The sequence below is a fragment of the Corapipo altera genome, unplaced genomic scaffold (assembly GCF_003945725.1).
Source record: "Corapipo altera isolate COAL_440 unplaced genomic scaffold, ASM394572v1 22b, whole genome shotgun sequence".
Lineage (NCBI taxonomy): Eukaryota > Metazoa > Chordata > Aves > Passeriformes > Pipridae > Corapipo > Corapipo altera.
The window spans coordinates 23686902-23709245 of record NW_020884876.1 but is presented as its reverse complement, the minus strand read 5'-3'; the positions used below and the strand labels follow the sequence as shown (position 1 = coordinate 23709245).

At 38.4% G+C, this 22344-nt stretch overlaps 1 protein-coding gene and 1 long non-coding RNA gene across 7 annotated transcripts in view; one reads left to right on the top strand and one right to left on the bottom strand.

Moving 5' to 3' along the window:
- The window catches only part of DKK2 (dickkopf WNT signaling pathway inhibitor 2), a 100050-nt gene that overhangs the window by 57330 nt on the left and 20376 nt on the right, over positions 1-22344 (bottom strand). For 3 of the 5 annotated variants that reach the window (XM_027636290.1, XM_027636291.1, XM_027636292.1), the window contains exons 2-4: positions 14329-14432; positions 11662-11730; positions 10451-10685 (exon numbers count right to left, since the gene is read on the bottom strand). The gene's annotated coding sequence lies outside the window, so the exon portion shown is untranslated. Of the gene's footprint in view, positions 1-10450; positions 10686-11661; positions 11798-14328; positions 14433-22344 lie in introns of those variants that run through there. The other 2 variants (XM_027636294.1, XM_027636293.1) reach the window with 2 other exon arrangements.
- Positions 17620-22105, top strand: LOC113943907. Of its 2 annotated transcripts, XR_003526497.1 has the most exons (4): positions 17620-17808; positions 20646-20802; positions 20950-21089; positions 21266-22105. It is a non-coding gene; the product is annotated as an uncharacterized LOC113943907 (long non-coding RNA). The 2 variants fall into 2 exon arrangements; XR_003526496.1 differs by having other exon boundaries at positions 20646-21089.

Genomic DNA, 22344 nt, shown 5'->3' with positions numbered 1-22344 from the left:
CACTGTTGGAAAAGAGAACTTTGAGGAATTATTAAAGTGGGTAACAAATTCTAATTTTTAGCTATTACATGTGGAAAATGCAGCTTTTTATTTCCCTTCTGTTTTTAATATTCTCTGTTTGGATGCACTATGGTTTTTCCCCCATCAAACATATAGTTATAACTTCACAAAGCCAATACTAACAGTGCAGGAGAGAAAAACCATGTGAGTTGTGCGAAGGCAAATCCAGGGTGACTCAGTGGCTGAGCAGAGGAGAGAGCTCAGAGAAATAACAGTGCACACATTAGAGGTGGAAGGCAAATTAAAGAGCTTTAGAAGCTAAGGTGGGGTTGGATGCTGACCAGACACTGGTACCTGGAGCACACAAATGAAAAACAGAGAGCAATGCCACGATAGGTAACATGGGGCAGGGAGAAAAAAATAACAGATATGTTTAAACTGAACTGCATGTCACAGAGGAGGTGACAGGTTCCAGTGGCCACTCATGGATCACACAAACATTTCACCTCTTGCCTCTTTAGATATGTATGGGAGATGCAACAAATAACCTCAGCAAACAATAGAGTCCCTCTGCAGTGCTCTTCAGTGCCAAGTCTAAGAGAAGTGTTGGACTTTTTTTTCTTTGTTTGCTCCTTTTTAGATCTAGCTCTTGGAGTTACGAGATGATGAGGAACAATGCTTTGGAAAAATACAGGCTACTACTCAACGAAGTTTTGTTTGTACCAGTAAGAGTTTGAACTATAACAAAACCTAAGTCTGTAACTTGGTCCAGGACTCCCAAAGCAGTGTCCTCTGCCATATTTCATTCTGCATCCATTCTTAACTAATAGGTACTATACCTGCGTCCTCTTACCTCAGCAAATGCAAAGTTGCTATAGTTGTAAAGGACAAAGAGCTTTGCACTCAGGCATGATACAAGAGAGGACAGAAAAATGAGGAGGAAACTGCTTTTGCTAGGCTTATTTGGGTTATGGCTTTTTCTACCCCCAAAATTGAAAGCAACTGGAAATACTTAGGAAATTCAGGAGATTTAGGGGTTGTTTTTACAGCAGATGAAAACAACTGACCCAAATGCCTCTATATTTTAAAGCTCCAAGGTAGGAGCATATTAAAAATAACCAGGTCCTCTAGGTTCTATTGCCTACAGAAAACTTAAACCTAAAATAATTGTTTTCTAAAATTTATTTCCTTTAACATGTGTACAAGATTAAGTGGTTACAAATAGAAATGTTAGATATTCTGAAATATTTATAGTGAATATCTGAGTTGCTTATTCTGGCAGCTTGTATAAGAAGGGATCAGTATGATATCTACATTTTTTTCCAGGGATACAGAAAGAAAAAAGAGTAAGAAAAAAGAATAGGATAAAATGAATTCAGAGTAAATTGCAGAGCATACCTCTGTTTCTGTTCCCTGGTAAAGACAAGACACTATACTCATACTGCAAGACTAATCTAAACTTCTTTTCCAAACAATGTACTTGAATGAGCAACTGAAACAAGTGGGTGTAATTCTAACATTTTCTGTTTGCAACGCAGCTATGTCTGGTTCATTTCACCTTCCCCCCCTCTCCCCTACCCATTTAATATGAATTTCTTTACCTTCTGTATTATAAAGTATGGTCACATGCCCTCTAGTGAGCTACACAACAACAGCATCTCGGTAGGTGGAGAATTGTTAGCTCATTGAAGAGATGCTTCTTTACACTACCATGTGCTATTTTCCTCTCAAAGGTATTGAGCATGTTTTAAACTCAAGCCTTCTGAATCATCTAGCTTTCTGAGAGTTCCTGTGTTGAGGCCAGGAAACGAAATGTTCTGAATTAAGAAAGACAAATACTAGGTACAGTGGGCAGCATTTAAAGCAAAGTTAGACTTGGAATCTACAGAAGTTCTGTTGCTCCAGCTAAGTATCAAAGACACAGTGTATCAATACACACAGTACCATTGTGGCTTGGAACATCTCCTAGGATGAGGACCTGGGCAAGGATCTTCAGTATCATGTCCTTTTGGATGGGATCATCTGTCCCCTGTTAGGCAGTAGCTTTTGGAAATGGAGCCCTACTGATGCTTAGGAAATAGTGCTTGCAGCAAGTAGCTTTGTACAATGCTAACACTTGACTGGAGGATACTCAGTCTTCCTCTCCAGTGGGCTCTCATTAAACACACGGAGATATTTCACAGGTTACATGTGCCTTCTATGCCACAGACTGGTAGCTCCTGCTTTAAAACAACGCTCTCATTCTAGTTAGATAATTCAGGTCTCAATCAGCAGCTTCACCATTCACATGAGTAAAATTTAAGATGTACTTCAAAGTTTACAGGATTGAATTAAAACACAGGGTTACCCAAATCTTACCACAGTTCCTTTTTGCTCATTTATGCCCCTGTAATGCATTATTACCCACATGCTTAAAGAGTCTTACTCTGTCATAATCCATAATATTTGGCCTGATGCTAATAAAGCCTCATTCATATGAAAAGAATAAGAATTGGTGTTGCTATTGCCAATGGTAATAACAAAGTATCCCATTCACATGATACAAGTTACAGATGCATGGAACATACGATTCCTATTTTATGATAATTTTTATCATTCCCCATAATTAATAAAAATTGTGGTACAAATATTCCAAAAGCAGTAACAAATAAGGAAACAGAGGAAAATTTAGTCTTAATGCTGTTTCCCTAGTTATGCTCAGAAAATGACATAATACATCAGGAAAATTAACTTCTGACTTACAGATTATATATTACATTTGGAATGCCAGTCTCATCTGAAAAGTATAAAATGCCTTTTTGAAATGTTAATTAAATTTTTTTGTGACAAATGAGGAACTATTGTATCCAGTTACGCAACACAAGTAACTGTCACTCCCTACTTTGCCATGTTACCAGCTTCATACCAAAAAGCAGCATAGCAAATTTATTTTCCAATTGTTAGACTTTGTCATATTTTCCAGCCATTAACTTGTGACCATACACTTCCATGAAGTCCTCCTTCAGCTATGTTAGATTCAGTTGTGCACTTAGCTAGTGGCTTGAATGTATTTCAGCTTGAAACTATGGTCTCACCTATCTAAAGAGATGTATGAGTCCTAAAATCCCCTTTCCACAGGGAATAGCTGAAGATTATAAATATGATTTTAAATAAGATATAAGTCTACATACTCTATGTAGGAATTTACATAGAAGTTACTACTGCCATCTGAAAATCTTGTCAACCCAACTAAAGCAGGAGTTGGAATTTCTCCACATTGGGCAACAATAAATATTATTCATGTGAAGATGGTTATCTGGATACAGCAAGGCAGTTATTCTGGGGGAAATTATGGCTGATAGCATAAAAAATCTGGTTAGTCCCAAGTGACATCTTGGAATATGTAAAAGATTAAGTAACAATGTCTGGAATGGAGTAGATCAAGACAAATCCAATGGGAACTTAAGTAGCTAAAAGAGCACTAAATAATCTCAGGAATTCATCTAAAGATTCAAGATGAAAACAACCCCATTCTTTTGCTTATATTCCGTTGGTCTGGTTCACAGTTTTGTTGTTGATGGATGCCTATCTCTTTAGTCAATATCTAGCCTGTCTCTTTAGCCAATACTTTATAGCAATAAAACACATTATTTATATGAATAAAATTTGCTAGCAACAAAGTCTGATCCTTACCAAATATGGTCTCCTTTCTTTGTGTAGCCCATCATGGTTCATAAGCAAAGGGAAAAAAACCACAAAGTTTTACTATTCACATTAGAAGGCTTCATAACAGATGAATGTTTATTTCCAAAGCTTTCACATAGAAGTAGAGATCAGAACGTGTTCAGGGTAAAGTATAACTACGTTTATATTTGAGAGGAAAGAAGAACTTCTCTCCTGTATTAAAAATGGTTTGCTGAATTTTCCTACCTACCTTATATCCCTACCAAACCGGAAAGTTCATGATCCTGAGGTAACTCAGGGATTTGGAAATCTTCTCCAGACAGCCTTGACCTGGTGTATGCACACATCATTTTCACAAATACCTACTGATTTTTAGTATCAGTCCTGCTACCTCACCTTTCCACCTAAGCAAGAAGCAGCATTTTGGAATTTGCCATTCCCTGTTGATTAACTCTGTGTGAAAATGTTATTGTCACATTCTTAAATGTTATTTTCACATTATTAAAATTTCACCTAAACCTGCAGACAGGCAACATAATATGCCAAAATAATTCATTTATAAACTGCTAAATAAAACAGCACAGCAATTACCACTCATCTCTTCTCATCTGAAACCTTGTATCCCAGCCCTTCTCACTAATTCAATGTTTCGTAATGGTCTAGAACCATCTCCCTACTGCTTTAAAACATTTACAGGGATGATAATTAACAAAATAACTTGAACCCATTAAGCATAATCATCTCAGTAACTAAGATAATTCAACTTCTAAAAACCCAAGCTATGCAGTTTTCTCTGAATGACTGTGGTATTGTTTTAATTCTCTTTTTGTTCGTGCCCTGGCTTAAAGAACTGTGCATATAGGTTTCAGAGCTTCTGAGATCCTGCAGCTCACCCTGCCTTCATGAAGGTCTTTCCATGGCTCTGACATAAACACATTGCAGGAGAGCAATAATAGTAGTTAACCTGAGGTATGCATTTGGAGTCCCAGTAGAAGACATAACAGCTCACCCTCTCCTCTCAAGATGACTAAATTATGTTACCTGCTGTGTTCAAGTCTTTATATATTTTAACTGCTTGAAGGTAGAGAGGGGTTTGGGGGTCTTACAAAACATCACCTGGTCCATAAAAGAGACATTTTCTGAGAAGTTATGAACAAGGTTGAAGCATTTGCCTCCTCCATAAACTCTTTCAGGAATTGTTGAGCTAATTAGAGATGATGCTGGCATAGGCTTACCTGCTGCCCTCTAGATAAGAGAGATCATAAGAGCAGATCCCATGCCATTTCTGTGTTAGGTCTCAATAGCATTCCTGCCTAAGTCTGGTGGTGTAGGACAGGAAAATCTCTGAAAACACCCTCACAGGAAATAAAGGATAATCAACTGTGCTTCAAAAGAAGTTAAGCAGAGCTCTGAAGACGGAACAAGAAAGGAGTCTACATACACAAAATTTGTACTGTGTCATAAATCTAATCTATGTCTCTCATTCGGACTTAACTGCCATGCTCTTGCTCTAATGAAGTACAAGGCCGACACATTCTACCCACCTTCACCAAAAGCCAGTAATAAAGCTGTATGTGTCTCTGTGCAGCATCAAAACAGATTTCACATTATTGTTTTAAATAGCAAGAGGACTGAATGGAAAGATGTCTGTATTTTCTTAATAGCTGTAACCACACTACATAGCACATGTCAAAATTCTGAAAAGAGAACAGATTCCCAATGCTTTGTACAATGTATATGGTTTCTTTACTTTGATGTCTTTGATTCTTTATCGTATTAAATTATCTGGATTTTAAAAAGACAAAAAAAAAAGGAAGGCTGTCTTTTGACTTATTACTGAACTGTCAAACATTATTTGAGCTAAGAGAACAGCCAGGGCCTCCATAAAAATTTTGGAGAGTGGAGGAGGGAAGAAGGAAAGTTGGTAAATATCCTGTCTATTTGCACAGTTAGGTATTTCAGTCACAAAGATTGCACTGGGAATGACATTGTTCTAAGAGTCATTGTAAGTGACTTCTAAAATTCACATAAAAAGGGATCAGCCCTATCACTCCTTAGGGAAGTCCTGTATCCCTCTCCCACTACCATTTTCTGCAGTTTTCCTAACTCTCCTACATTCCCTAGAGGGACAGGATGAAGCGGTGTTGGCAAGTGTCTCTGATCACTGCTTTGGGGATAGGAGTGAGATTTCTTGCATGCTTTTTCTTCTAACAAACAAGCATGATAGAGAGAAAAGATCCATTTCTCTCTTTTTAATATCTACGGGAAAATGCAAGCCAACAGGAATTATTTTGCTCTGTTGATATTTTCTCTTTACCTGGAGCATCTTTGGAGTCAGTACCAGCTGCTGCAGAGAAAGGTCTTGGTGCCCTAAAGAGAGATTTATGACTTCAGGAGAATAAATAAGCGAGAAGAGCACAGAAATCTCATAGAGAAAGCATTCTGCTGCCATGGCAGAGAGCTGTACATCAAATCGACCTGTCTCTGCAGAGGAGTTGAAAAAGTGCTCCTTCATATTGCTCATATAAAAAGTGGATAAAAAGTGTGGCCGTTTGAAGTCAAAGGCAAAACTCCAGGTGACTTGTGCCTGGCCACAGTTTCAGCTTTAAACTCAAATTTGAACATAAATTTAACAAATCACCAGGTATAATATGGTTCAGGTTATTATAAAATAGTCATATTATAAAAAAGGTCCTGAAGCAGAGGTCTCCCTCATCCTTCACTCTGGCTTATTCAGTGGGAGTTTCCATATGTTCTTCTTGCTATGCAGCTCAATAAAGGCACAAATTTCAGCTTCTAATCCTGAAAACAGAGTCAGCTTTCACTGAACTGAATGTTCCCTTTTGTATAAATAGTCCCTAAAGTTCACATTAAAGGATCTGGAATCTGCTGGCCTGACTTTAGATCACCTAGGCCCTGGACATGCATAAATCTCTGTCTATAACATCAGAAATGTCCAAATGCTAGGAGATTGGGATAAATTCCCATCTTGAGGTAACAAGAGGGAGAATTAAGAGTTTAAATGGAAAAATGTTAGTGGAAGTGACGTGAACTTACATGTCTGCAATTGATCATATTTAATAAACATTGATCATGTATTTCTTGATCTAGAGCCAATGGCTAATACAAGCAAGAAAAAATGTAAGCTTCTCCACCCTACATGTGCTGCTTGTGAGCCTGACAAAGAGTGGGAATGGAGAAGGTCAATATTTAGTCCTGTAGTACAAGCAAAGCACAGGTTGTAGGCAAAAGAGTGCAAATTTCTTGGGGCATTGCATGGTAAATGAGTTCCCAGAGGGCTCCAGGCAGCAACAGTTAGACCACTTCTTATACCTCAGGTATGGTCTGCTGCTTTTCTTAGTGCAGACAAAGTATACATTTGTTTTCTAATTTCCTAGGTAAAATCTTTGATATGTAAAATAAATAGAGCTAGAAAGATGATTGCTAGACATGTAACACTGAGGAAGCTCTAGTATTTTTCCCTTTGAATTTCAAAACTTAGAAGAGTTTCCTTAAAGAACTCACATACAAAAACTCATAATGCAGACCAATATCATGTGTTTTATATGCTCTATTTTAAAGTCTACAAGCACAATAGCAAGGACATTACTAACACTAGGAAATTAGCTCAGATTGCGTGAGATAGGGCAAGCCATTGAATGCTGGTGGAGCAAAGCAGGAACAAGGAAATTGGCTTTGTCAGCTAATCCAATATGCTATAGACCTATATACTGAAGCTCCAGTTCCAGCCTTTCAAGTGTTAGCGTCAGGGTCAGCTTAGACAACTCCTTCCTCATACCTCCCTCCTTTCCATGCCTTCTCTCAGCTGAGCTGGTTCAGTTGTCCATGTGGAAAACCAGAAGAAATTAGTCATATAGAAACACGAACAATCATGGATGTTTACAAAAATAATCTTACACAAATGAAAGCAAAAAGGAGTTATTTTAACACAGAGCTGTCCGATGATCTCGTTTGCCATGCCACATGACAGCAGCATCAGCAGTACTGTGGGCCAGCATGGGAGCAGAAGAAACCGCTGGAATCAGAAGGCCAAGCAATGGACAGTACAAGGAAGGCTGCCTGCAGTCATAGGCTCTCAGCCAAATTAATGCTTGTTTCCCATTGATAAATTAAGTCCCATGAATACCACTGAAAGCAGATCTGAGAGTGCTGTGAAAGTCTGATGTTTAATACTGCTTAGGAAAAACTCAAGGTACCTTAAAAGATGAAAATTCATAGCTCTGGCTTAAAGGAGGTGATGGCCAGTGATGGTTTTGCACCTTGGTAGCAATTCTGACTGCACCTGACTACATAACTCTGCTATATCACTCACAGTCATTGTTGCACGTACAGACCAATGCTACATTGAATATATTACAGGAAAAAAAGAAAAAGAGGCAGAAAAAAGGTTTAAACATGTTTCTTAAGGTGTGTTAGGCTTGCAGCAGAATTGTCAGAGTTGACCATACCTGAGTGCTATCATTTGCTAGGCTGACATTACAAACAATTTTGGAGCCTGCTGTAGTGCAGGCTACTAAATTAGAATTGCTTGACTAGACTTCCTTCTAACGAAACCAAGAATTATATAATCTCTCTTAGTAAGAAGCATACTTAAACAGAAGCTTGAAAAAAAGATGCAGTTTTCTTCTAATATTCTTTAAAATGCTTTTGCTGCCTGACTTTCAAGAATTTAACACTGAAGCCTCTACAACTTAATGTAAAAAAAGTCTATTCCTATGTGCAGACTAGCACTTGAGAGGTCTTGACTTTATTCATTGTTGGAATTCACATGAAGATGTCACGTAAATACTGTCTTATAACTCCACACGTAACTTCATCCTAATGGAGGCACTTGTGGTTTAACGAGCATTTTATTTGCCATGGAAAATTGAAGGATAGTGTATGGCAGCTCATACAGAGCATTTTAAACTCCTGAAGATGAATGTGACACAAAAAGTTCTCAGCAAAAGCAACAAAGCAAGCAGTTATCATAGAACCATGGAATACCCTAAATTGGAGGGGACCCACAAGGATCATAGAGTCCAGCTCCTGGCTTTGCAAAGGACAGCCCCAAAAATCACGATGTGTTTCTGAGAGCCTTGTCCAAATCCTTCTTGAACTCTGGCAGGCTTGGTGCTCAGCAATCAAATCACGGTGCATCATTTTAAAGTCATAAAGCTGAGTTCACAGTAGAAGTGTTCACCATTTAAAGTCAGCCCTTAACAAAAGCAATTGCTGAGTTAAACGTTTTTCTGCTGCTATACTTAGGAGACGGACACAACAGCCATGGGGAAATTCCAAGCTGCAAAATCACCCTTGGTGGTTTTGGCCTCAGTCACATGCTGCTCCAAGGTATAGGAGAGTAGCTGAGTGCTCTTCTAGTGAGGGGAGGAGGAGGCAGCTGGGGAACATACCACCTTTCCTAACAAGGAGGAAGAAAACCAGAAGGAAGAGAACTACATGGCATGTTCTAGCCTGCATGTAGGTAAACTGGTGGGTTTTTAACGTACAAACAGCAAAACAGCACATCAACTGCCTCTGTAATTTAAAATATCAGAAAAGCAACAAAACTGAATAGTTGTGTCATGATTTATGAAATTGCAACACTTGCAATACCAGCAATTTTGCCCAGAGCTTACCCCCCCTTATGTAGGGATGTGGGAGCTCATCCCTTCAGGAATCAGAGATAAAATGCATGAGCCATCTCTTTAACCAGTCCCTCCCCAAACTCAGTATCCTCAAAATCCCACACTCCAGCATAATGGGGAGAGGAATAAGAAACACAGTTTTTTACTCTCTGAAACATCCTATGTTTCAAGTCGTTCCTTGTGTTTAATACCTGAGATGAGGAAAACCATCACCGAGGCAACATCATTTAAATCAAACTTCTTACATCTCTTACTTGAAATGAGCAGGCAGTGTACCCTTGTGGCCAGGAAGGCCAATAGAATCCTGGAGTGCATCAGGAAGAGTGTGGCCAGCAGGTGGACGGCAGTGATCCTGCCCCTCTACTTGGCCCTAGTGAGGCCACATCTGGTTCTGGACTCCTCAGTACAAGAAAGACAAGGAGCTACTGGAGAGGGTCCAGCAGAGGCCACAAAGATGATTAGGGGTCTGGAGTACATCTCTTACGAGGTGAGACTGAGGCAGCTGGGCCTGTTTAGTCTGAAGAAGGCAAAACTGAGAGGGGATCTCATTAATGCATATGAATATCTCAAAGGCGGGTGCCAAAAGATGGTGCCAGTCTCTTTTCAGTGGTGCCCAGACACAGGATAAGGAGCAATGGCCATAAACTGAAAGACAAGAAGTTCTACTTCATCATGAGGAAGAACTTCTGTATGTTAAGGGTGGCAGAGCACTGGAACAGGCTGCCCAGGGAGATCATGGATTCTCCCTCTCTGAGACATTCAAACTCCATCTGGACAGGTTCTTACGTAACCTGTTCTACGTGACCCTGCCTTGGCTGGGGGTTGGACTAGATGATCTCCAGAGGTCCTTTCAACTCTAACAATTCTGTGAAATCTAATTTCTTTAAAGAAAACACACAACCTATTTGTAAGTAAGGATGTCTGTATAGTAAATGTCTGTCCTGTTGCTGCTCAATCATTTCCACTCCCATTGTTCAGGTTCTGCTACCCTCTTAAATAAATACCTCCATCACATATGGATAGAATGTATACATTATTTTTTAAAGGAAAGTCAGAACAGAGATTATGGTATAAAGAGTGAACATTGAAGTCTTTCCTACCTATTAAGACATTTCCAGCTTTGCTTTGTCTTTTCTTACCTGTTTGATTCTTCCTGCAGTTGTACTCTTTGAAATAGTGTTAATGTCCTGATCTGTTTGTGTTTCTTCTATTCCATCATGTTTCCACTGCAAAACACATCTCTCTGGGATAGTTTAACTCTCATTTGGGGATCTCATAGAGCTACCTTACCTCCATCATTTTCCCCTATCTTGCTCTGAGCTTCCATCTCTTGGTGTGACTGTGCTTACATGGAGCACAATGGAGAAATATGACCTGAAACACAAATATCAGTGTGAGAAATTTTCCTTCAGAAAGAAATTACAGTCTCCATTAAACCTTATAGATTAATATTTAATTCTTGGGACTGTGTACACATATAATATCAAGACCTTTACACAGAAACTACACAGAAGCCATGCTTCAGGAAGAGGTTATGTGTTGCTAGCATCAACCCCCCTGGACTGCGTGGATTTCTCAGATTTGTGTGGCAGGTTTCATTTGATCAAAAAATTAAAATGTACACCTCAGGTTTACTTCAGCATACTTTCAGAACTGCCTGGGAATGCTACATTCCGAAACCAAGGTATTTCTATGAAGTTAGGACTCAACAGCTGAATGTCTGTAGTTATGTTTTCAATTATAGCATTAAGCCCAGCAGTTTAAAGCCAAGACTCCTAATTTACAACAGTACTTGTTAATTTACAACACTGAGCTTGTATAACGTTTAAGTAAACACTGCACTTCTGGATGACAGAAAGCTAAACAATGAAATAAAACTTCAGAAACATATCTACTCCTGCAGTTTTCAAAGAGCTTCCAGTTCTCCAAAAACAAACAGTTCCCAGCTGCCCAGCATTTATACTCATGCATCCTGTACCTCTAAATATGTAGAGAGAAAGGGACCAACAACCTAAACCCTTTTCATTCAGAAGATCCATCAAACCAGATTTTTAGGTAAAAGTCTGCTTTCATCCACTGTACTTAATTTTGTTTTGTGAAGGGAGGGAAATGTGAAGAAAATAAACACAAATTATAAACATGAAATGTACTTCAATTTTACTACTGAGAAGTCAACTCTTTGTTTCAATTAAGCTAAATCCTAGTCTTTCTAACAAGCATTTGAGCTGAAGACAACTCCCTCACGTTTCAGCCTTCTGTGGCTGAAACAAGTCAAACTGCAAGCTCTTCTTCTCAACCGTCAATTGCTTCACCTCCTTTCCCATTACAATTTAAAAAAAGTTTCACCTACCCAACCTCATTTTCCTCTGTAAAATGCAACTTTCCTCTTCTGACTCTTGCCAAGACCTCAATACAAGGGCTGATCGAATGAGTGGAAGCTGGTCAGAATATCAATTTTTCAGAAAAAATATCTTCAATGTATTTTTCTAAAAGCCCAAAATAAGATGTCAATAGAAACAGACTATTTTTCAATGAGTTACTGGAATTGTTGCAAAAGGCATACACTTCATTTGAAACAACTGATTTAACTGAAAATCTATTTTTTTACTAAACCATCCCAAAAGCCAGTTGTTTAAAAAACTCTGCAGAGGATGATGCCCTTAAGGTCTAACTCAGTTTTCTCCTCAAGTCTATAAAATCAGAGCTTTCAGAACTTTTGAGCTTTATACTCAAATAAAGCGGTTTGGGGAACATTTCAATATGGAAGCCCTCGAAGGGCTAAGAATGCAGAAAATGTGTTTCACAACAGTCTTCAATGGTACACAGTATGAAGAAAGGACTCAGAGACTGGAAAAGCTGAGGCATGTTCAAAGAAGTTGTGAGCCCGAGGGCAGGTTTTGCAAAGCCTAAATAATGACTTGAATAGCACTGGCGAGCCACGGAATAGGACCAAGAGCATCAAAGGCCTCTTAGGGAGAAATGGGATAGGACAGTGGCTTCACAACGGTTTTGTGAATATGCACTATTCAGGATCTATAATACCATAACTAATTAAAAAGGGTTTAATAGACATTATCCTTTGGGGTGGGTGGGAGGGTGTTTCAAGTTACCAACAACATTTTGTCCTTTGGGAATATTCTGCATATTTGTAAGCAGAATGTTGAGTAACAGCCTAGGAAAATGCCCTCCAGACTCACTCCTGGGTCTCTGAAGCAATCCAGCTAGAAACATATACAGCCTAGTCCAGAGAAAGGCCAAGATCAGCAACTCCCTCTCAAATGGATGGGATTTTTGAGCATGCAACATCCCACAGTTGGCTGAGCCCTTTAAGTAGCAGTAATTACAGACAGCTCTCTGACTTGGGCAGGGAGAGAAATTTGGGGTTGGCAACCTGAATGGCACACTCCCCAAATGCCCATTCAGCTACTGTCTGAAGACAGAAATCCTTACACTAATTGTTTGTTCATTTTTGAGGGCAAAATTCCCAGGGACACCAGTGGGATTCTGCCTATGTTAACAAGCACTTCAGACTCTGAGTTATTACTGATTATGACTGAGAAAGGCATTAAAAAAATAACAGGGATACTCTCCAGCAAGATCAAATATCACATATACAGCTTTAAATTTTGATAGTTTTATCTTTTTTAGGGTCTACAACAAAAATGAAGACATATCAGATTGAGGTGACGTCAAAAAGAGCTGACGCTCGTATTCAAGTACAACACTACAAGTAACAAATATTTCCAACACAATAACACATGACAAAGTCAGTCCCTACCAAAAAACCCAACCAAACAAAAAACCTCACAACCCAGAAATATGATTGGTAAAATATTACCACATCACAACAGTTGAACAGGAATGAAAAGCAAGCACTGAGAGCTAAAATAACTACTGAGGGACAGGAAGCTTAAAGCAGAAGGCTTAACATGAACTCGAGAAAGGAGGGATGCAATGCTGCAAATGTAAATATTAGTATTTTACCAAAATAGATTAAGTTAGACTAAAACATAAGCAGCAGTTACATAAGCCAATCTGCTCTCTTGTAACAGGGCACATGCCTAGAAGAGATACAGTAGATGTCACAGTTTGAGCAGAGCAAGTTTTTTAACACTGTCTCCCTCAACATTTTCATAAGCCACCAGGGGAGACAGACTAGAGAAAACACTGTGTTCAAGGAGTTCTTATTAATGGCTCACTAACTGGAAATATGCACACACATATATGTTTAGATATCTATATATCTATATAGATACAGAGATAGATATATACATATATATGTGTATATATAGGTGTAACCAAGGAGCCTGTCCTCTGTTAGATGTTTCCAGTATTTTAAATAGCAACCTGAATTATAACTATTTTCAGGGAATTAAATAAATGCTCTGAGTGGAAAAGGGCTACAAGGGCAATGAAGACAACAACTAGTTTTCATAACAATACTGGCAATGTTGAGAAATAATCCATGTTTAAAAAAAACCAACCAACAGCCACAGGGTTGTGACTAAAGAGTGCAAAATGCAAATTAATATGCTTTTACTTTTCCATTTAGCAGAAATAGAAAGCACATAAAAGAGCATACGGCTGATAAAGTCTACCCACAGTTAGACCACAGAAAGCAAGGAGCCTAAAAAGAATTGCCAGAAAAATATATCATCTTCTTAATTAGCGAGAACTTGTAACAACCCATGGGGCTTCAAGCAATACCAGAGAAACACAAATGAGAAAGCATAAATGACAGTTAAAATTAAAGAAATAGAGAGGCATGAAATAAATATCTGTTCTCTTTCTTGCCTCCTTGTTTTCAAGCTTGTTATTATGTTTTGCAAGTTCAGGAAGAAACTGTACTATCCAGTTCATTTTATTTCACCCAGGGTTGTTGCAAGGTCACATGAAAGAGGATGGTGTTGGTGAAGGGTTGGGAACAGATGATATAACATTGCGTAGGGATGCCACTAGCAAAACAGAGAAGAAGCTCAGTATGAAAGTGTGGCACAGCAAATTCCACCACTCTTACTTCCTGTAGGGAAGAGCATTTCCATCAGTCCAGCCTCTTTCCTCAGTTGTCCTCCTTTGGGCTCCAAACACCCTGTCAGTATGCATGTTCCACATTCCTCTGGCCTATAAAAGAGATATTAATACATTCCTAGCATGGCATTCAGGGGAAAAGTATGCTCGAGAGATGAAATTATACTCCCAACTCTCTCAAAGTGAACTACGGTTCATCACTATCAGGAGATACAGGCAACACATTGGAAGAAACATAATCACAGGGAATAAAGACAAGGTGTGGCTCATGAAACTACAATTGAGCACAGTTTGTTTGAATGACTGTTTTTAATTTACACCTGCTGAAAGCACCAATAAGCTTTGGAGATATGCACTAGTCATGGATGTCAATGGGACTGCAAGCAAGCACGAGGCTTGCCCAGGCTGCAAGCTCAGAGATAAAAGCAGCCCTAAGCGTCTGGCTGGATCAAGCACCTATGGACCTTGAACTTATACTAATTGACAGAAGAATGTCCTCTTGCATTAAATCAAAATGGATTTTGTATCACTTTGTAGATAACTTGGTTTTCAAGTATTGAACAAAGGCCAAGTTGTTGGAATGAGAGTGGAGTAGTTTAAGGATATGTCATCACAGTTTTCAGTAAAGCCATAAATCTGCTGAATTGCTGTGTGACTTATAACACCAAACTGAAATGAACTGCATAACAGCAAAAGAAAACATTTAATATAGAGTTACTTTTACAGTGTGTTGCCTCATTTTGCCATTTGCACAATAAATATCATATTTTGCTGTTTCATGAAGATGTACAAGAAGGTTTGAGGTCACACAGAAATGGATAAAAACTGGTTTGAGGGAAAAGAGTCATCTTCATGAGCTATGAAATAAGGCTCTGATAAGGGCCCTTCAAAATCTGTTGGAGTTCTGCTATTGAACACAACATAAACAGGATTTGGACTCAAATTAGGGGATTTTCTACAGCACCTGTGAATGTTTTTAATTCCTGCAATACATGTTAGATCCCCAAGAGTGCATCTGGCAGTGGTCAGAAGGATTCTTCCATTCCTGTCTCTCTAGTTTCTTTGGTAATAACTGCTGGATCTCACTGCCTTTTCATTCTTATTTCCAGATAACACAGTGTGACAGAGATTCCTACATTAGGCACCCCAGGCATCTTTCCCTTTTCATCTAAAAGAGATTTCTTCTAGATTGCAATAACAGCCTTTTCTTAATAGAACATGATCTGTTTCTTAGAAAACACAGGAAACAGAAAATTACTTGAAAAGCATAGTATTAAAAAATTATAAGAATTAATAAAACTGATGTAAATATATGTTTCAATATTCTATTCATTACTGATTGGAAAAGCCTGTTGTTCTAAAAACAACAGCAGTTGTTCTAAAAACAACAGCATTTTTTACAAGCACTTGAGTAAAGGTACTAGATATTTTTACAAGCAGATTTTTGACTTTGTGGATTCCTAAGAGGTTTTCCAATGCTAAAAAAAAAACAAAGGGGCAAACAAAACAATAAGATCTACTGAGCACTTGTTTACTCTTTAAAGAAAAGTAATAGTATTCAAACCAAATAAATAGAATTTTCATCTCATCTATCAAAACATACTCCAGATATATTCCATGGCAAAATATACCCTAGCATGTACACCATGATACACTGTATGAAGGCACATCTGCTTCTTGCAATAAGAATTTTGATTAAATATTAAGAAGACAATGAAGACAGGGTAAAAAAGGTACAGACAGCCCATGAACGAAATATGCACATATAATATGACACTAGTTCACTCATTTCCCTAACACATCCCAGCCCATCTAAGAAAAGCCTTCTGAGGCTTCACAATCAAAACTCTGTGTGATTTCTCACTCAGAAAACCCCAGCACAACAAAATGAGCCTTGCAATGTGACCCTCAGGACAACAAAGAAAGTTCTTGGCAGAACACTAGAAGATCCAATTTCCATAGCTATGGCCCTCTAACAGCACATGTCCCTCTTTGATTAAACCAACTATGAGATCATCTCCAGCACAGAGCTAACAACTGCTATATTGTCATGCCAGGAGTATGTTGTTATTTGCACTAAGGCAGGAAGACTTTCTACTTAACAGTTAATTTATTTTTATTTAAACATTACATAGCTGAAACATAAAACAACAAGAATCTGATGCTGATGGGTGTGATGATCTCTGCACTTCTGCACTTCACATCCAAAATGACTTTTGGTATTTTCAGGCCACACCTAACAAACACAGTTGCTATACTGAAGAAACCAGGTGATTTCTGAAGCAAAATATTCCCAAAGTATTCAAAACTAGTTGCTGATAAAATTTACACTTGGTTCAAACAATCCATTTTTTCATGCTTTTAGTTATCTTGATTTAAATTTCCCTTGGGACAGTTATTTTTTAATAGAAGCGTCTTATCTTTAAAAAGGGGTTTATATAGCATATTTTTATTAAAGTTCTCTTACTTTCTACTAAGAGATTGCTATAGGAGGTAGTGTAACAGTCATTAGAGAAATTACTGACTAAAGCCAGTTTTATAGATGTAGAGAAGAATGTGCTTCACAATCAAAAATATTGCTAGGTGAGTAGAGAAAAGCTAAACAAAATCTTGAAGTCTTAAACCGAATAGAAGACATAATGTGAATGTACCTGGACTGAACTTATTCTCCTCTGGTTTTCCAGTGATGTGTACAGATCAGCAAATCAGAGGTGGTATGATCTAAGAAATATAGCTATCCTGTATCCTACTGTTTATTTCCAAGAAATAGTGCTACTGGTTCAGAAAGTCAGGCAGCAATAACCCAACGAGATAATTTTACATTTAAAGCCCTATAATTTTATAACTTAGTAGCTGATGCTTGATAAAAATTTGGCAAAAGGGCTAGAGAATCTGTTTCATGCTAATGTTTTTTCATATGTGAGAGGTATTGTAATAAATATTTCTAGCAGATATTATCAGAGTTGCTACACACTAACACTACCAAATTTGTGCAGACGGAAATGGATTTAGCAAACAATGTGCACTAACAGATATCTGCACCCTTACTATGGATAAGGGGACATGAAATGCATTTAACTCCTTCCATAATGTTTTTTCTTAGACTTTCTGTAATCATTAGCTATTTCTTTCCTGTGCAAGAAATGCAGCTTTGACTAAAAATGAACTGCAAGCGAGAATCTGAAAGAGTATCCAAATCACCAAACCTCTATTACCTCAGCTTCCACAACATTTAAACTTGGAATCTTAAAGCCATGACACCCTTCACTTTGAAGAAGAACACACCAACATTAAGATTCTGTTCAGACATACAGTCTCCTACAGCTCTAATAATTCAATTCATGACCCAGTTGTGGGAGGGGACTGAAAGATGTTGCAGTTTGCCCAACTCCACAGAGCAGGAATGCAGCAGTATTGATACAGGTTCCTGGCTGTGATCAGGCACCATATCATGAGCAGTTAATGTCAGGTACCTATACCCTAAAGAAAGGTTTGATTCCCTAAGAATGACTGACAGGGTTTTAGTGACTTGAATTATATCCTGCTTCATCAGCATTTAATACCATTTCCAAATGTTCAAGCAAAGGAGATTCAAAGATGTCAGAGGAATTGAAAGAGGACTGGTGATGATGTCAGTGTTGCTAACTGCAGTATCTATATTGTTTTTATTTGATCTCTTTCCCATAAGTAATCTGGACTGGCATAGAATAGCTTTGTGGTATTTCAACTTGTGATACTTCAAAGCTCTGTACAGTAGCAACCAAAGAGTATAAAAAACGTAAACTTGGATCAGCAGCTTCAGCTCAGGATGACAAAGCTAATCAGTAGCAACATGCATCAACAGGGACTGACCCTAATAACTGCCTTCACTGTTGCACAAAAAGCCTGCAGAAGATATCCTTTAGAAGTTTCCACCAGGAGGAATATTGTTTCTAATTCTTGTTCTAATGGTGCTTTTCTCTGCAGGTTACCTAGTCTCTCTGAAAAGATACTAAGTATTCTACTTAACACCCTCCTGTGGACTGACCACTGCTTTAATCATATACAAATGTTAATTATCTTTGCTAAAGCAAAATAACCCCAAAATATGTAAGCCTTCAATCAAAACCTCACAAACTAGCAAAAGAAATAAGAAAACAAAAAAGGTCAGTTGTAAATATCCCTCTTCCAAGTGCAAATTGTAACTAATTTAGAAGTGTATGTTTGAAAGAAGTTGGTTACTAAGAGCTCAAAGACCAGTGCAAATAAATGGCTCCTGAGAGGGTGATATTCAGGGACAGCCAGTAATTCCCAGTTTTAATCTGTCATAATCAATGACAAAAAAATGTATCAGAATAGTCAGTTCTCCCTTTTACTCATTACTTTTCATTAAGTGGATTAAGCAGCTTAAAAAAAATATTGGTTTTGTTCATATTAGAAAACTCAAAGCATATCTAAGGATGTTCTCTGTATAAGATTTTATATCTAATTACAATTGATTTGATAACATGTTTGGGAAGCATCTTTGGGTTTTGAAATTATGTCTATTTTGCTTTCAGAAAGACTGTAAGACAAATACTCAATATGCCCTTAAGCCAGACCTATAAATCACTGAATAGGGATTTTGAGCTGGTTTTGAAAGCTTGGCCCTGTGGATGTTTGTTCTGAAGGACAGTGGGTGTCAGGAGATCGCCTGTGTAAAATTCCTGCTTGATAATGCTCCCACGTGGCTGTAGCTTGTGCTTGAAGCTGTGGTTGCCATCCTACACCAGTCCTACATGATCAGCTTTGAAGAATCAAAACATGAAACAACACATAATATTTTATACCACCTTAGGTACTTATAGGAAAGAAACTGAATAAAACTGACTCTTCGATAAATGGCCAGTCTGTTTTCATAACCATTGGGTTATATATTAATTTTTTAATCTGTGTCACTTCAGTAACAATATTAGCCAAAAAGACATTGGTTTTTGTTCGGGGATTTTTTTGGTTTTTTGTTTGTTTTTGTTGGTTTTGTTGTTTTGCTTTGTTGTTATTGTTTATTTGTTGGTTTGGGGTTTTTTTTATAGCCTCAAGGCTTATTTGCAATGAAGCTGCACGATTTTGCATCTAGCTTCGCATGGAATATGCCTCCCAAAAAGTAGGGAATGGATGAAGGGTTAAAACAAGGGATGTAAAGCTTTGAGAAAAATGAGTGCCTACAGGTTACTATAATTCAAAGGCAAAACTTATTTCTTCTCAATAGAAACAGATTTTTGCTACATCCCAACAAAAAATAGATAATAATGTATTTTTCTAAAACAAATAGTAAGTTAACCATCTCCAGGTTAAGTTCTGAAGTTTATTCTTTCTTGATTAGAAGTACAAGTCATCATAAATTACATTTTTTTGATAAAAAGATTGCAAGAACAAGGATTTTGCTGAAACAAGACTAAAAATTTTTGAACAGCGTATGCAAATAATTTTTCAATCAGAAAGGAAATGTGAAAGTCTAAACTTCACCTAACTCCATATCATATGTTGAAATACTATGTATGTGTTCCCAAACTGACTTGAGGGAGCAAAGCCATGTAAAGCCAGACACATACACTCATTGTGGAGTGTACAGACATAACACCTTTCAAGTGAACAGCCTAAAAGTAATTAACACTTGCTCCACTTCTACATTTGTTCCCCATAAATACTTATTTGAACACTAAATTTACAATTTTACATCATTCAAAGAAAGCAAACACCTCAATCTAATGATGAACTGGTCCCTAATTTCTAATTGCTTTCATAGAATCGAGAATAACCTCTGTTGGAAGGGATCCACAACAGTCATGGAATCCAGCTCTTAGCTCTGCACAGAACCATCCCCAAGAGTCACACCACGTGCCAAAGAGCATTTTCCCAATGCTTCTTGAAAGCTGTCAGGCTTGGTGCTGTGACCACTTCTCTGGAGAGCCTGTTCCAGTGCCAACTACCCTCTGGGTGAAGAACCTTTTTCTAATCTCTAACCTGAATCTCTTCTGACAAAATTTCCCTCAGGTCCTGTCACTGGTCGCCAGAGAGAAGATGTTACGTTGCTTTGGCCTGCCTCCAGGCCTGCTCCATGAATAAGCATGCCAGACACCTTCCCTGATTCTCCCCAAACGTTTTTCCTACACCTGGGAAACAGCCAGGATCCTGATGTTACCGATGGCTCTCATTGACTTCATTTGACAAGAATGTAGTTCTTCAATTTTTCCACTCTGCAGAGGGATGCTGCCTGCTTTTAACACACCAAAAGGACACTATTCTTATTCCGTGTATTATCAGATCTCATCTTGATCACCCGAGCAGGTCCAAATCCTCAGCCGAAACAAGAGGAAGCAACTCTTTAAGGCCAGGAGGGTCTTTCACCGCCCCGTGTGCGCCGGTGCTCGCTCACAGCAAGCGCTGCCATCTGGTGGCATCTGGGAGAATGGCAGCCCCGACTTCAGCGGCACGTCAGGGAACGGTGATACAGTTGCTCCTTTAAAGACAGTAGCAGCGGCATGAATTGATACCCAGCGGAAAGCTAATCGAATCCCTGATTGTAACCATAAGCTAGAAGTATCAATACCCTTCCAAGACACTCGTGATAATATATTTATGTTCCTGGCAGGAAACTTGAGTTCAGCAAGTTTCTAGTGCAAATCTGATATGGATGGTTGACCTGAACTCTGGGGGACAAACTCTAAAGATAGAACAGGTGGACAGGGTTTCTGCATGCAGAAAACTGGATGCCAGAACTTGGATAATTCTGTAATTTCTCCTAGATTAGTCACAGACAAAGCCAAGTCATTTGACTGACTTCATATTGTCAGTATGAAACTATTTTGTTGACACAGATTTAGGCTGTAAATGAGTGCTCAAAGATTAGTGCGTGCCTTTCCAATGAATTCCTTGCTAGCGCTTAAAACTCTTTGTTTCTGTTTCAGCTCTCTGTCAGCATAGCACCCAGCCTTGCAAGATGTGATGTGGTCTCAAATGCTGTTAGTGAATCCAGGGGTCAAAAGAACTCAGGCCTTGCACAATAGGGCCTGCTCTCCTTGTTAAATAGAAGCACAAAATTTGTGAGCGCAGCTATTGTCATTCCCATGTATTTTTGTTGCTCATTTCCATATCTTCTACTGTATCTCTGCTACAACATCAGGGAGCTTTTCTCATGCAGAGTCTGGACGGACAGCACATATTTGAAATAGCACGAGGAGCTTGGAATACAGTGTGTTTACAAGTCTGGAGTTTTATGTCCTTATCTGAACCAAACTGCTCACGCTTCTGAGCATCAACACATTGTTGCTCATCAGAAAGTTATCTGTCCAGACAAGGCACATTGCTCCCAATTTAGAAGAGCGAGCAAACACATTTGAAACATAACAAAATTGGAATGGGCTAACAAGGCAAGTAAAAGAATTATTCAAGGTCTCGCAATACAGTTGATAGCTTTCTTCACAAGGAAGATTAGAGAGGAGTAGGTTGATGTTCTTGGATGCTATTTGAGAAGAAAAGGATAAAGGCCATTGGAACCAAGCAGATAAAATACAAGATCCAGTGGCTGAATCTGTAAAAATTCAGATTAAAATCAGAAGTGTATCTTTTCTGAGTGAAGCTTAACCATTCAGCCAGTCAATACACACCATCATGGACTGTCCACCACTTGAAACCTTCAATTCAAGAGTAGAAATCCTTAAAAAGTCCTTATTCTATGATTCCAGACAGCTCCTGAAGCACTGTAGAAAACACATGTTGGTCATTTACAGTCTGAATTGTGCAAAGAGCCTGACTAGATGATTTTAAAATTTTTTGTCCTTCAAAATTTAAGAATATTTGGCATTAAACTGAGCATGTGAATAATTTCACCTCTGTTTACTAATTTCAGTGAGTTCAACTGGCTTAAATTTGAGCATGGAGTGATGTATAATACTGACACGAGACCACAATTAGCATCTGTAGGAGGTTACAAATGTCTCTCTAAGTAAAGTTGATCATACAGCAACTAAAAATCCTATAGCATTTT